Source organism: Orcinus orca, chromosome 7 (genome assembly GCF_937001465.1).
Source record: "Orcinus orca chromosome 7, mOrcOrc1.1, whole genome shotgun sequence".
NCBI lineage: Eukaryota > Metazoa > Chordata > Mammalia > Artiodactyla > Delphinidae > Orcinus > Orcinus orca.
The window spans coordinates 118658994-118673050 of record NC_064565.1 but is presented as its reverse complement, the minus strand read 5'-3'; positions in this window follow the sequence as shown (position 1 = coordinate 118673050).

Below are 14057 nucleotides of genomic sequence, written 5' to 3'. Positions count from 1 at the left end.
AGAGAAGAGCTAAAACCTATCCTTCTCAAACTCTTCCAAAATATAACAGAGGGAGGAACACTCCCAAACTCATTCTACGAGGCCACCATCACCCTGATACCAAAACCAGACAAGGATGTCACAAAGAAAGAAAACTCCAGGCCAATATCACTGATGAACATAGACGCAAAAATCCTCAACAAAATACTAGCAAACAGAATCCAACAGCACATTAAACGGATCATACACCATGATCAAGTTGGGTTTATCCCAGGAATGCAAGGATTCTTCGATATATACAAATCAATCAATGTGATACACCATATTAACAAATTAAAGGAGAAAAACCATATGATCATCTCAATAGATGCAGAAAAGTTTTTGACAAAATTCAACACCCATTTATGATAAAAACTCTCCAGAAAGTAGGCATAGACGGAACTTGCCTCAACATAATAAAGGCCATATATGACAAACCCACAACCAACATCATTCTCAATGGTGAAAAACTGAAACCATTACCTCTAAGATCAGGATTAAGACAAGGCTGTCCACTCTCACCATTATTATTCAACATAGTTTTGGAAGTTTTAGCCACAGCAATCAGAGAAGAAAAAGAAATAAAAGGAATCCAAATCAGAAAAGAAGAAGTAAAGCTGTCACTGTTTTCAGATGACATGATACTATACACAGAGAATCCTAAAGATGCTACCAGAAAACTATTAGAACTAAACAATGAATTTGATAAAGTAGCAGGATACAAAATTAATGCACAGAAATCTCTTGCATTCCTATACACTAATGATGAAAAATCTGAAAGAGAAATTAAGGAAACACTCTCATTTACCATTGCAACAAAAGAATAAAATACCTAGGAATAAACCTACCTAAGGAGAAAAAAGACCTGTATGCAGAAAATTATAAGACACTGATGAAAGAAATTAAAGATGACACAAACAGATGGAGAGATATACCATGTTTTTGGATTGGAAGAATCAACATTATGAAAATGACTATACTACCCAAAGCAATCTACAGATTCATTGCAATCCCTATCAAACTACCAATGGCATTTTTCACAGAACTAGAACAAAAAATTTCACAATTTGTATGGAAACAAAAAAGACCCCAAATAGCCAAAGCAATCTTGAGAAAGAAAAATGAAGCTGGAGGAATCAGGCTCCCTGACTTTAGACTATACTACAAAGCTACAGTAATCAAGACAGTGTGGTACTGGCACAAAAACAGAAATATACATCAATGGAATAGGATAGAAAGCCCAGAGATAAACCCACGCACATATGGTCACCTTATCTTTGATAAAGGAGGCAAGAATATACAATGGAGAAAACACAGCCTCTTCAATAAGTGGTGCTGGGAAAACTGGCCAGCTACATGTAAAAGAATGAAATTAGAACACTCCCTAACACCATGCACAAGAATAAACTCAAAATGGATTAAAGACCTACTTGTAAGGCCAGATTCTATAAAACTCTTAGAGGAAAATATAGGCAGAACACTCTGACATAAATCACAGCAGGATCCTTTTCTGATCCACCTCCTAAAGAAATGGAAATAAAAACAAAAGTAAACAAATGGGACCTAATGAAACTTAAAAGCTTTTGCACAGCAAAGGAAAACATAAACAAGACGAAAAGACAACCCTCAGAATGGGAGAAAATATTTGTAAATGAAGCAACCGACAAAGGATTAATCTCCAAAATTTACAAGCAGCTCATGCAGCTCAAAGTCAAAATTAAAAAAACCAATCCAATTCAAAAATGGGCAGAAGACCTAAATAGACATTTCTCCACAGGAGATATACAAATTGCCAACAAACACATGAAAGAATGCTCAACATCACTAATCACTAGAGAAATGCAAATCATAACTACAATGAGGTATCACCTCACACCAGTTGGAATGGCCATCATCAGAAAATCTACAAACAACAAATGCTGGAGAGGGCGTGGAGATAAGGGAATCCTCTTGCACTGTTGGTGGGAATGTAAATTGATACAGTCACTATAGAGAACAGTATGGAGGTTCCTTAAAAAACTAAAAATAGAGCTACCATATGACCCAGCAATCCCACTACTGAGCATATACCCAGAGAAAACCATAGTTCAAAAAGAGTCATGTACCACAATGTTCATTGCAGCTCTATTTACAAAAGCCAGGACATGGAAGCAACCTAAGTGTCCATCAACAAATGAATGGATAAAGAAGATGTGGCACATATATACAATGGAATATTACTCAGACATAAAAAAAAACAACACTGAGTTATTTGTAGGGAGCTGGATGGACCTAGAGTCTGTCATACAGAGTGAAGTAAGTCAGAAAGAGAAAGAGAAATACTGTTTGCTAACATATATGGAATCTAAAAAAATAAAAAAAAAGGTTATGAAGAACCTAGGGGCAAGATGGGAATAAAGACACAGACCTACTAGAGAATGGACTTGAGGATATGGGGAGGGGGAAGGGTAAGCTGGGAAGAAGTGAGACAGTGGCATGGACATATATACACTACCAAATGTAAAATAGATAGCTAGTGGGAAGCAGCCGCATAGCACAGGGAGATCAGCTCGGTGATTTGACCACCTAGCAGGGTGGGATAGGGAGGGTGGGAGGGAGACGCAAGAGGGAGGAGATATGGAAATATATGTATATGTATAGCTGATTCACTTTGTTATAACGCAGAAACTAGCACACCATTGTAAAACAATTATACTCCAATAAAGATGTTAAAAAAATAAAAACAAAATAAAATCATGATCTCACTCTGACACTTCCGTGTAAGTCCAACACCACAGAGCTCTTCTTTGCCTTCTACTGTTCCACATTTGTTCCTGCCTTTCCCCACAATTTCAGTATAATTACTCATTTACACAAATATAGAATACATACGAAACAGTTTCAACAATAACTGTCCTGAGTAATGTTCAAGATTTATACCCAGCAAAAATATCTTTTTCTCTTTAGACTGAGGTTATCATCAAAAGTTACTTAAATAAGTTCTTTCTTTCCCCGTCTATGCGGTTATTGTTCTGATCGTCTGCAGCCCTATAACAGACCACCCAAAGCTTAGAGGCTTTACAATGTTTTTATTACTGTCCCTGGCAGTTCTGTGAATTGCAGGTATTCAGCTGAGTGATTCTGGCTTGAGGTTTCTGCTGCAGGTGGTCAATTAGAGGTTGAGGTTGGCGTCATCCAACGACTCAACCCGGCTGTCTGTCCAAGGTGGCTTCAGTGATTCAGGTGAACACAGGCATATACTGTCTACCGGCCCCTCTCACATAGCAGCTCAGCCCTCTAAGAGGGAGAAAGTGGAGGCTGCCAGGTGAATTTTCAGCTACATAGGGAACTAGTCCCTATCTGGTAGCCCTTCTGCCAGATAGGGGCTGAGGCTAGGGTCCACCTGGGCTGGATGTCCAAGACAGCCTCATCACTCACACATCTGGTCCCTCAGGGCCCCTCCTCATGGCCTGATTCTCCAGCACAGGAGCCTAGATTTCTTATACGGAGTCTCGGGGCTCTGAGAGAGGAAGTGGAGGCTGCCAGGCCAATTAAGGCCTATTCCGGAGCTGGCCCAGCATCACTTCTGCCATAGTCTGTTCATCCAAATAATCACAGGAACCTCGCCTTTCCAAGGGGGTGGACAAATAGATGCCACCTCTTGATAGGGGCCACGTCAGGGTCCATCACAGAAGGGTTTGTGGGGTGAGGGAGAAGGTCACAGTCATCTCTGGAAAATACAATCTGCCACTGTTATGTCAGCGATATGATGTGCAGTTGGATTCATTTGTCTGAATAGAATATGGCAGAAATGATGCGGGGCCACCTCTGGAATAGGCCTTAATTGGCCTGGCAATTCCTTTGTCTGTTTGCATACAATTTTAAGTTGTTTCCTTCCTTCTTTATTGACTTAATTTAATTTTTTGAATATGTAAAAAACTTAACTTGATTCCAAAAGTCAAAAACTATGCCAAAAGGATATGGTATCCTCAGAGAAGCCTGGATCCTTCCTGATCCCACCCCCACAGCCCAAGCGCCCTTTAGGAAACTGATTTCATTTGTTTCTGTCTTATTTTGGTTTCTTTTTGCAAAAATAAGGATAGGTATTTTTTGTATTTCCTTTTATCTCTCACACAGAAGTTAGCATACTACGTACACTGCTTTGCACTTTGCTTTTATCACTCAACACCTTTGACACCTGCCCGTGTCTGTCCGTACGATCTTCCTCGTTCTTTCCCCAGCTGCACGGAACTACTGTACAGATGTTTCTTCAAAACATTTCCTATGTGGCATTTAGGTTGTTTCCAATGTTTTGTAATTATAAAAGCAAAAAATATAACGGCGCTCCTATATTAAATAACTTTGTATAAATGTATTTTTGTGTAGTTGGGGTATATCTTTGGGGTAAATTCCTGGAATAAGGTATAGTTCTGTTAGATATTGCCATGTCTCCTGCAGAAGGGTACCCCAGTTTGCAGTCCTACCAACAATGCATGAATGTCTGTTTCCCCACAGCCTCATCGCCCACAGTGTGTATTATCAAGACCTTCACTTTTTTTTTTTTTTGCCAGTCTGATAGATGAGAAATGGTAGCTAGTGTCATTTTAATTATTGTTTTAGTTAATCATGGGTAAAGCTGAACATCTTTTCCTGTGATTAAGGGCTGTTTATCTTCTTCTGAATGATCTGTTTATGTTTTTGCTCATTGCTCCACCAGATCTGTGGCTTCTTTCCCTGGGGAGTTTTAAGAGTTCTTTATACATCAGGGATATTGGTCCGTTATCTGTGATGTATGTTGTGAATATTTTCCCTCAGTTTGCTATTTATCTTTTCAACTCCTCTTTTCTTTAAGAACATGTTTTCTTTCATTGTATCCGGATTTTTAGTCATGGCCAGAAAGCCTTTTCCCACCCACGGTTCTAAAGAAAAAGCCACATGTATTCTTTTCTAGGACATTTTGAACTTTGCTGACTTCACTCCCTTTTCTCCATCCCTCCCTCCTAGGGTGAGGAAGGAAGTTTAAGGACACCTCACCCAGCTGGAATCCTGGCGAACCAGGAAACGCCCTTGGGGAGATGGAAGAAAGTCCAGGCAGCAAGAGCCAGTTCCTCTTTCAGGCCGAGCCTGTGAGATGCTCACAGATGTGAATATCCAGGTTGCCGCCTCCTGGTTGAGGAGGAGAAGCAAGTTTGAAGGAGAATATGCTGGAAACAGCAGCAAGTGACATCTGACCAGCCTGACACCACAGTTCTCCCTAGAAGGCAGGGAAAACTATACAAAACAGGAAAAAGAATTAAAATTTTTTTATTATGAAAAATTCCAAACATGTAAAAAGTAGGGAATACCACAAACCTCCACTTACCCATCACCCCGCTTCAACAAACGTCTCTACTTTGTGGTACTGATTCACAGAGAGAAAAATTCAGGAAGCTCCCTGCCAGGGCGCCCAGCACCCAATGTCTCCCAAGGTCCTGGGTGAATCCCCATCAACTGAGGCCTGAGGTCATGGTGGTGCTGGGTCTCAGTCCTATAGAGGACTTGTGCTCATGCTGGCGACCTTGAGTCCTCGGAGAAAAGGATACTGTTTAGTTTGCTTCCCTTAAGAGGTGGGAAGCAAAAAAATTCCCTTTTGAAAGGAAGATTTCTGTCAAAATCCAACACAGTTTTGATGCTGAAAGTGATGGATGCCCTGCCATTTGGAATCCATCTCACTGCAGAGGGTTCCAGAGTCACTGAGGTGTCCCCATGTTGGTTCCCTGCAGACCTGGGACCCGTGGTAGCTGCTGAGTCCACTCTTCCTGCCCTTATGGGTTTGGAATTAATGCTGGTTTTCTGGGTTATCCTCTGACAGGCCTGGGGTTTCTACTGAAAAAACTAACAAAACCAGAAAACAAACAGAAAATAAACCAGTGCCAGCTGCTCGGTGTTGATATATGAGAGAACAACGCCCACCAGCGACAGATCAGAGCCAAGAGATGATTTTTATTTTGCACAAACAACATTATAACAACAATAATGGCATTGAAAATAGAAAACTCTCAGTAGTAGTCCATTTTGGTTGCTGTAATAAATGCCACTGACGTGTGGCTTACAAACGACAGGAATTCATCACTCACCATCTTGAAGGCTGGGAAGTCTGAGACCAAGGCACCAGCAGTCAGGTTCTGGTGGGGGCCCAACTCCCTGTTCAGCCAGCTCCTTCTCACTGTGTCCTCACACACCGAAGGAGCAGGGAGCTCTCTGAACCACTTCTATAAGGGCACTAATCCCATTCCGGAGGTCTCCACCCTCCAGGCTTAAGCATCTCCAAGGGCCCCACCTCCTAACACCATCACACTGGGCATTAGGATTTCAACATGTATATTTTGGAAGGAAACAAACGTAGCACCTGCACTTAACGGTTTTCGTGTTTTGTCCCAATTCCTGCCCACAGGAGTACATAGCTTCCATACACCGTGGTCATCACGTAAACGTACCTCATTTCCTATGTTTTCTGGATATCGCTTCACGAGCCATCATCCATGTTGTCCTGTGGTCATCACATCCTTCACCTTCATCACCGCCGTTGCCTCCACGGCCTCTGGGAGGGAGGGGCAGAAGGGGGCCTTCTCTAACTTAGGGGCTACATTGCGGCCCCACCAAGGGGACACCACTGCAAAGAGAAGATGTGAGGACAACAGCATTTAGGACGGGCAGTTTAGAGGCGAGTGCAGAATGGCTGGGGAGAGGAGGCGTCCTCCGGGAGACGTCCTTCCCCCTCGGGTCGGCGGGGGCTGTCCGAGGATGACAGGTGGCATGAGTGGCGAGAGCCGGAGAAATTGATCCCAGAAGTCAGTGTCCACACCCACCTGCTCAGGGGGCAGATCCACATGTGCAGGGTCACCACTGGGGCAGAGGGCAGAGTGGTAGCAAGAGAGGGAAATGGTGAGGTTCCACTGAGGTTAACCCTGGATCCTGCACAGGTGAGTGTGGCTGGGGAGAGCAGGGTGTGTGTGGCCAGCCTAAGGCTGACTTAGGGACCTTGGGTGGAAAGATGCTGTGTGTGGGGATTCCCAGGGAAAGGGGGAGAAAGAACCAGCAAAAGAGAGGAGTGCTGGGCCTGGCATAACGCTGGAGGTGGGCACACTGTGCAGCTGCAGCTCCCCCGGGGCTGTGCTATGCCCGCCTCCTCAGCAGCCCCCAGCAGTCTGCATGGCCTGGGCAGGACAGGCCCGTCCCCATCTGTGCTACCATCTCACTGCCCCAGGGGCAGGACACAGGCAAGGGTGCATGCTCCAAGTGGGGCCCATCACAGGCCCATCAGCTTTTCTGGCTTGAACTGGCGAGATGGCCCTAGTTCCTCCTGCCAGAGGCTTCTGTGCCATCGTGGGAGGTCCTCGAGCGTATGAAGGCGACCCTGGGCCGACGCGGGGGGTAGTGAGAGTCTGTTGCTGGCAGCCAGCGGCCTGCCCCAAACAGGCTCCGGGTGCAAGTGGGTTGAGGATGGGGGATGAGGGAGCCAACGGGACAGGCGTGACCGCAGCCCTGAGGTGTGCGTGGCAGGGTCTCATCACCGCTGCAGGGAGGGCGAGTTTACCCTTTGGGGACCAGAGAAGGCTCTGCAGCCCCGGGAGGTGTCTATCAGGATGAGCCAGGAGTTCCCACCCCCCTGAAGCCTCAACTCTGCAGCTGGGCATCCTAAACAGACAAACCCTTAATTTCCAGTCAGACAGCTGCCGCTACAGGCCCAAGAAGACGCGGTCAGTCACCATTCGCTTTTTGGTTACTTTTTCATAACAGCTGTGTTGTTATTTTGTTTTAAATTTGGCAGTTCCAGGGTCTCTCTCTGATGGGAATAGAGGCTTTGGTTTCTTCTTTGAGCTTCTACAACTTTTTGAGTCCTGAATGAACAAGCAGACCATCCTTAAGTCCCAGAAGAAACGGGGGGTGAGGGGGTGGGGACAGAGAAAACTTATGCAGCTTTCCCTTTCGAACACTGGCTGCACTGGTCCCCCCAGGTGGGGGGAGGAGGGATGGCAGCGCAGAGCGGGCCCAGCGCTGGCCCACGGGTGTCACCCCTGAGGGAGAGCTGGTTTCACTCCTCACGTTTTGCTTGATGACAGACCTCAGAGAGTTTCTGGAGCAGAGGAAAAGAGCATAACAAGCTTAATTTTGGAATTGCGAAGGTTATTATTATCATCATTGCCCTTTGAAGAACTGTAAATAATTCCTCTGCAGAACTCCACTTGAAGTCTCTAATTAGACCCTTGTTGGGCACTTACAGGCTGCTTCCTCGTCCAGTTGCAAAATCTATTTTGTTTGGGGTTTTTGTTTTGTTTTGACCGTCTCTCCACTGGACAAAGCTAAGACATCAGCTTCACCTTGTATTTTAGGTTGCCAAATTATGTTTCAATAGAGCCCTGCCTCTCCCATCACTCAGGGGGGCCCTGGTGATGGTGGGGACCATATAGGGTGGTTGGAGCGGCCTGCGTGTTAATCTTTGGGCTCTTCTTGCACTTAAAGCGGACACATATTTCACAAGATCAGAGGGGCTGGGGGATCTCAGAGATCAGCTGCTCTGTGGCCCCGGCCTGCCCGCGACTCCACCGCAGAAACCAGGCAGATGAGGCGTGGTCTCCCCAGAGGGACAGGCAGGGCCGCCTCAAGGTGATCAAGGAGCTCTGAAGCCCGGTGGGAGCTGAAGCACGAGGCGTGGGCCTCGGAGGCGTCGCCAAATGGCCTGCTTCCCTCTTCCTGGTCCCGCCCAGGTGACAGTCCCCAGGTACACCTGGAAAGTGGTGCAGGTGCCAGTGTCACGGCAGGCCCTGCTGCGCAGGACAGGGTTTCTCGGGGTTGTGCCTGCCTCCACTCAGCTCGACTCCAAACCTCACCTGCCCTGAGCCTGGGGCTGGGCAGTCAGGGGGACGCAGGGCGTGGCATAGAGACGACCGAGCGCTTGGCTTCCTACTCAGAAGGACAAACGTGGAACCAGCTGCTGACCCCGCGGCACAGGAGTCCAAAAGCGGTCCTTGGGGGAGACTCCTGGATACACCACGCTCGTTGCTGGTCAGGTGCCCTGCGAGTGGGGTGCCCTCTGGGCCTGCCCAGGGCCCACCCCCCAGGTCCCCCCCACCCCCGCCCCCTCACCCTGGCCCCGCCCTTCACCAGCCTCAGGTTCCACCCCTCGCCTGACCCCGCCCCTTGCCCTTGCATGGGGCGCATCCCATGTGGCCCAGGCCAGCGTTTTTCCCTAAATTACCTGAGGTCCTCTTTAATTGGGGCTTTTGGGGTAACCTGAGCCCATCTGGATCACGGAGAAGGGAGGCGCACCTGCACATGTACCTGCAGAGACTGGACCCTGTGCACAGCCCACGTGGCCAGGGCTTTGCAGGGCCACCTGTCCCGAGTGAGAGCGCGTGGTGTCAGGCGGGGCCAGCCGAGGACGCCCTCCGGAATAACTACCTGGTGGGCCCATTCAAGGCCCCTCTTCCCGCACCTCCCACCAGCTGGGCAGGCTGACCACTGCCAGACACTGCCCACCGCCCCCTGTCCCCCACCTGCTGTTTTAATGGGAGGGGCTTGTATTTAAGTCCCGAGGGGAAGGGCCCCGAGGGGGCTGAGCTGGGACCGCAGGCCAGGGGAGGAGGTAAGGGTGGTGGCGATGGCAGAGGTGAGGGCAGTGGGCAGCGGGAAGGCTGTGGGGAGGACTAACATTTCTAGGGGGTCCAAAGTGCAAGGCTGTGGACCATGTCCTTGGTCCTAGAAGCTTCCCAGGAACATTGCCCCTAATGGCCCCCTTTGGGCTGGAGTCCCATTGAGACCCCGTGGCAGGCAGCCTTCCGCACACCTGGAGGGGCACCCTGGCTCCCCGGGGACCGTGTGCGTGGAGTCCCTGCAGGTTTGCTAGTAAGCGGTCAAGGTGCCCGCTATTGCACTGCAGGCTGGGGAGTGCAGGTGTGCCAGAGCGGGGCCCTTCCTCACGCTGCTTTCATCAGAGGGGGGAATGATTAGGGTTGGGGGGGGTCATCCCCGGGCCCCCAGCTGAGCTCCTGGTGTGACACAGGTGACTTCAGATGGTGACTTACGCGACAGCCATAGGAGGGCCCCTGGACACTAACATTTGGTGGAAATGGGAGAGAGGAGAGTTAAATTAGAAAATCCATATTTGCTAACCTGAATGAACTCAATCCAAATTTGTAGGAAAATGCTTGAAGGAGCACAGGGTAGAACACAGTAGTTCTTGGAGCAAGAGCGTCTCCTGGAGCCCAGCCCCCGGCCGGGCCCTGGTGAGCCCCTTAGGAACAGGCTCCAGGGTCCCGTCATTTGGTGGGTGTGGTGGAGAAGCCCCAGACGTGGCTCCCACAGTGGAGATGAGAGCAGGAAGGGCAAGACCCTCTCCAGAGGAACACATGGGCTTTGAGCACCGCACCCCAGGGCTGCCCCCTCCTATGGAGGTTAACTTCTGGGCCCAGACTCCGTGGTGGGGCCTCGTGCCCGAAGGTCAGGGATAGGCTGCCCAGATCCCCCGCATTCCTGCTCAGTTTCTGGATGGAAAGTTTCTGTCCGTATGTTTCTCACAAGGTCCGCCCGACTGGACCGCCTGTTGTTATGAAATGCTTGGGTCTGGGGAGTCAGAGGCTCAGAGGCTGACTTCATTTTTTCTGGTATGAAGGTAGCTGGCTTGCAAGGCACTAAACTCATAAACCTGGCCTTAGAAACGCCGGTCACTCCAGATGTGATGTCACCTCTACGTACATACATCTTCTTAAACTCACGTACATAGAAATAACTCCCAAGCAGTCGTTGCAAAGAGAGGATGATATGGAAGGAAAGGCCCCCTGGAGCCGTGTTTATTTGCCATGAGAGGGGATGAAGTTGCCCTCTCTGGAGGTTTCTCTGGAGACACTGCTCTCTAATTAAGCTTTACCCCTGATTACTGCTCTGGAGGTACCTCTGAAGAGTCCTGGAGGGGACTTTTCTGGGCTGATACACTCCAGGAAAGTTCGATGAAAGCTAACCTGAATGAACTCAATCCAAATTTGTAGAAAAATGCTGTGTGATGTTTAGAAAAGAACCAAAGATGAAAACTGTTTGCACAAATCAAAATATGTATTTTTAAGTACGTACTCATTTACCTGAATTGTACCAGTCTCAGCAATTCCTGTACTTTTGTTTTTAGGAAAAGCAGCTTTCCTCCCCCGCCAAAAAATAGTGAATGTTGGTGTCACGATGGAGCTATAACACATTAAAGCGTACTTCAGAAAGTGAGAGACCTTGAGTATTTGGTTTCCTCAAACTTCAATCTACATTATTTTAAAATATTATTTCCCTAAGCAAAGTTCCTATCTTCAAATCATCCAGGCCCTTTTTTGGAAGTCACGTGACAAACATTTAAGCCAATATGGATCACTTAGTACTTATCTTCCCCACCTTTGAGTCAGATGCCTGATCCTGACTTAATTTTACAGCTAAACACCCATAAACCAGGCTGGACGCCAAGTGGGCTCTGTGCTTTCCTTAGTTACCTGCGAAGGAGCGACAGGCTGATTATAGAAGCAGACGATGGCCTGACCGTCCATATATGAAAACGGAACTCTGACCCACAACCTGCAGCAACTAGCCCAGGCAACCAACACCTTCTCTCCAAAAACCATCCCAGGAAGGCAGCTTCCATCCACAAGTACCTTAGGAAGTCAGACCTCCGTCTCTAGTGACAATTCAGGCAGTGAAACCACCACCCCTGTAACAATCAGCCCAAAAGGACCAGGATGGGGTTAATAACTGACAGCTTCCCTAATTTTTGTCCCTGCTTCAAAATTAAGACCAACCAGAGGAAGCCAACTATGCACCCCGACCAATGACAGGGGACGCCCCACCTATAGCTGGCCCACTCTTACTTTCCTAGGCCCCCAGCCTCTGAGCAGTGTGCTCGGGGGCCATCCCTCTGTCCACCATAAAGCTTCCCCAGTCCTCTGCCTGCTGTGAGTCCCTGCCAAACCCAGGTGGCACTGGTTGACTGTCTTGCTAGAGCCAGCCTTTACTCTTTTCATTTGGGTGGTCTTTGTTTATATCCACAGGAGACAGAGGAAACAGGGGGACCAACTGGCTAAAAATAACAGCATCTGGGGGGCTCATCTAAGAGCAGAGTTGACAGGTCAGAAAACAACTGCAGTAAACATACCTGCCTGAGCATCACGCTTGATGTTGTGTGCCGACTCGACTAGGCTATGGTCTGCCCAGATATTTGATAAAACATTATTCTGGGGATTTCTATGAAAGTGTTTTCAGTGAGCTTAACATTTAAATCAACAGGCTGAGTAAAGCAGACTGCCCTCCCTAATGTGGGTGGGCCTCATCCAATCAGTTGAAGGCCCGAATAGGAAAAAGATGGTTGACCCTCTCTCCCAAAGATGGAATTTCTCTTGCCTGACTGCTTTCAAACTGGAGCATCATTTCTGTAATAGAGAAGAACAAATCTGACTGCATATTGGGTCTGTTTCTTTTACTTTAACCATTGTATTCTATTGCTCTTGTTACAATTTAAGAATGTTGCCTATAGCCTGACATATACAGAATAACCCATTCTCAAGGCTCTGACCTTTAAAGGTATAACACTTTCCCATCTATATAGAGATAAAAAGTTGCAGAACAGAGAATAGCATTTGTCTTGTTGGAGGTTTACAGGAACATCATGACCTGGCCTACCTGGACAGCTGCAAGAACAAAGGATTCCAACACCAAGAAGTTCACAACAACCAACAACATTCCCTCCCATTTTAATATAAAAGAAGCCTGAAATCTAACTCAGGTAAGATGGTTCTTTGGGACACTAGTCCACCATCTTCTTGGTCTGCTGGCTTTCTGAATAAAGTCACTATTCCTTGCCCCAACAAATCATATCTAGATTTACTGGCCTGTCGTGGGACGAGCAGTACAAGCTTGGACTTGGTAACATTTTCCCCCACGCCTTTGACTGACTGTTCCTGGGACTTGAACCTACCAGCCTTCAGACTGGGACTTACATCATTGGCTGTCCTGGGGCTCCAGCTCATCTGCTCACCCTGCAGACCTTGGGACTGGTCAGCCTCACACTGTACTGGTTGTATTTCTCTGGAGAACCCTGACGGATATACCAAGGCATTTCTTGGAGAGCATCCTCAGGTAGGCTGAGGCAGCCATGGGGGGAACGCCTACCTGGGCAGAGACACTGAGCTCTGGACAGTGTCCTTAGGAGTCACCATTCTGAAATGGGAAAACCAAGGTAGGCTTATTTCAGTAAGGTAAAGTTTAACATAGAAAATTAATGAGCAGACTAAAGGAGACAGAGGACCACATCATAGTCTAGAAAACAGTTGTGGTAAAATCCAGCATCCATTAAAAACCTTTAGCAAACTAGGAATAGAAGGGAAAAATCTAACGTGATAACAAAATGACCTATATTTAAACATCATTCTTAATGATGAAAAATGAAAACCTCTTCCTTAAGATCAGGAAGAAGGCAAAAATGCTCTCTCCCTTCACTCCTGGTCAACACTGACCTGGGAGTCCTAGCCAGTGTGGTAAAGCCAGGAATAGACAAGCAATAAGAGGACTGAAAGTCAAGAGACAAAACTGGGGCTTCCTTGGTGGCGCAGTGGTTGAGAGTCCGCCTGCCGATGCAGGGGACACGGGTTCGCGCCCCGGTCCGGGAAGATCCCACATGCCGCGGAGCGACGGGGCACGTGAGCCATGGCCGCTGAGCCTGCGCGTCCAGAGGCTGTGCTCCGCAACGGGAGAGGCCACAGCAGTGAGAGGCTCGCGTACCAAAAAAAAAAAAAAAAAAAAAAAAGAGACAAAACTGATAACTCACAGACGTTATGATTTCATACCTAAAGCACACAAAAGAATCTAAGATAAATTTATTAGAATTAATAAGAATCTAACAAATTTGCTGGATATAAAATCAATATACAAAAATCAATTACGTTTCTACCTACATACATTTCTAGAAAAAGACACAGAAAGAGATGCATTTCTAAATAGCATTTTTAAAGTGATATTCTTAGGAACAAGTTTAAAATGCAGAAGAATTTTATGGAGGA